The following is a 2,750-nucleotide window of genomic DNA, read 5'->3' on the forward strand; positions in this document are numbered from 1 at the left end:
AAACCAGACCGCTTACTCAGCTTGGACATATTGTTGACCAAAATTCAAAGCCGTCTTGAATCCCGGGGGGTACTCTTTAAATGGCCTATACTAGGAGGCTCCACCCGAAAGGGGTACCATTTACAGGCTTGAAGTATATGAGAAGGTTGGGATTTCACTTCGTTGAAGTTGGTAGAAAAACCCAAAAACGGCTTACAGATGCATTACATGGCTGTGAAAAGATATGTCCAATATAATTGAGAAGAATTGAAATGAGCTTAACTAAACAAATCGTTAGCATTTCAGAATTGTTTCATGCTCTCTAAATTGACATTAAGAATAAAGCTTGTAGGTTACTTGAGGAACGACTTTGGTGCAGTAGTCATATAAGAAATATCTGCTTTGCAAGCAAAGCATAATAGTGCCCAGTCTCCTTTTGCACAAATTGCTTATGTGCCTCAATCTCTTGTGCCGGGTACATTTGTACTTGGTAAAACCCGCGCCCACTTACAGGACCGGCTCACAGTCATACAGTAGATACCAAGCATGAAACGATGAGGAGCGTAAACCGTATTGTGTGACTGGCCCCCTGCGTCAAATAATCCCGCGAAGTTAGAACAAAAAAATGTAAAATATATGTGCGACTAAATAAGGGTTGTGCGTAAATCATACCGTCCAAAAGGACAGCCGAGAAGTACTAGGAACGAGTTTCCGATTCGGGCCGACTTCGGAAATTCTCGAAAACATCCAATATGGCGGCTCAAGTGTGGTGAAAACTGACAGCCAAAGGAGCCGTTTTATCGCCAGAGAAGCGTGATTTACGGTATTGCTGACGATGTTTGCGTTTATTGTGACTTTTGCAGAGTTCTTGGACCTGTATAGTAAGCAATCCTTTTTAAGAATGTCTTATCAATTTTTTTGTCCCGCTGGCCGGTATTACCGAAGAAAATAGGGAGTTTAAGATACGGAGACTACGGACTACGAACTACGGCTGGACGAGCGTTGTCCTTTGTTCGTAGCACTGGGTTGAGTCGTGCAAATATAGAACGTTAAGATTGCACTACAGACAGTAGACTACGACAGAAGAGGCGGAGAGGGATACAACACGCAAAGATTTTCTTGTTTTCATCACAGTTCACAAAAATGCAAGTCAGTTTTGCATGTGATCTTATCTTTAGAACAATGAACAAATTCTTCCATACTTGAAGGAAGCAATTACGTCGGGTGAAATTGGTAAACAAAATTTTGGTTACACAGGTTTTATTTTTTCGCCCATGAATACTTATGTCAAATATTAAAGATATAGACAGAAATGCTAATAGCTCATTTATTAGATTTAGAAGATGGACTTCTCCGACTAATGATCTGATGTAGTTTGAAGTACTGAAATGCCGAGTTTCGATTGTCTCGAGCATGTTTACATCATTTTCATTCAGCAAATGGCGCGATACAAAAACTCGCATAAATAAAGGTTACACAAGTACAAAGACTCACTAATCAGTTCGAACAAACATTGAAACTTTTCAAGTGCGAAGAGAAAGTAAATTACCTGCATGATTTCTCTTCTCCTAGGCCGTCAATCTGAATTCTGCGTATAAACAGCTAAGCTTAAATGTAGTCACAACAGTGGATTAAAAGCGTAAATCTGAGCAGAAATTAGACAACTTACATATTTCGCTTCCCTCTCACTTAAAGCAGGTGAATTGAAAACTTTTTTACGAAAAGACGAGATTCTTGAATTACCGAGATGGCAAAATACGAGCAAAATGTTCTCCGTAGTCCCGACTACGCGAAACAGCTCAACAACTCACCGTAGCCGCAGGACTACGCCGGAAAAATGAACAGTCACGTGGTTTTGATCATGCGCAGTAGCATATTTATCCGTAGCCGTAGTCCGTAGTCGCCGTATCTTAAACTCCCTAATAGTACCGTCCAACGGGACATTCTAAATTACAGCAACATTTGTTGGCATACACATCACCCCTAGCTTTCATTCCTAAACTGTGTTGTAGAACTTGATTTCTGTAGGTTTCTAAAAGCTGAGGATAATTCTTTAGGAATATTTTTATTCATAAAAGTGGCCCTGTCCTTTTGGCCGGTATTACCCAGGAAAAATAGTACCGTCCAGCAGGACATCCTGAGTTTTAGCAACATTTGTTAGAAGGTATATCATATCTGGGTTTTTTTATTGTTAAACGGTGTTGTAGAACTGGATTTCTGTAGGTTTCTACAAGCTTAGGATACTCAATAGGAATATTTTTATTCATAAAAGTGGCCCTGTCCTTTTGGCCGGTATTACCGAAGAAAATAGTACCGTCCAGCAGGACATCCTGAGTTTTAGCAACATTTGCTAGAAGGTATAACATATCTGGGTTTTTTATTGTTAAACAGTGATTCTTTAGGTTTCTAAAAGGCCAGGGTAACTAAACAGGAATGTTTTTTTTTTCATAAACAAATGCCTTGTCCTTTTGGCTTGTATTATGTAAGCAAATAGTACCGCCTAGCAGGACATCCTAAACTATGTCAGCAGTTGGTTGGATGTATTTATCATTTATTTACCAGTTTAAGTCTTCACTCTCAACAGAGTATTGCAGACTGCATTAAATAATAAAAATTACAACAATGACTACAACAATAACATAAAATTACTAATCAATATGGAAGATTACACAGGGATTGCCTAAATGAACATGGCGAAGTAGATGCTATAATTTCTGGTGGGAGATTGTTCCACTGTGCAATTGTCGTGGGGTAAAAAGAGTATTACTACA

This window comes from Porites lutea, chromosome 1 (assembly GCF_958299795.1).
Source record: "Porites lutea chromosome 1, jaPorLute2.1, whole genome shotgun sequence".
In the NCBI taxonomy this organism is placed as follows: Eukaryota; Metazoa; Cnidaria; class Anthozoa; order Scleractinia; family Poritidae; genus Porites; species Porites lutea.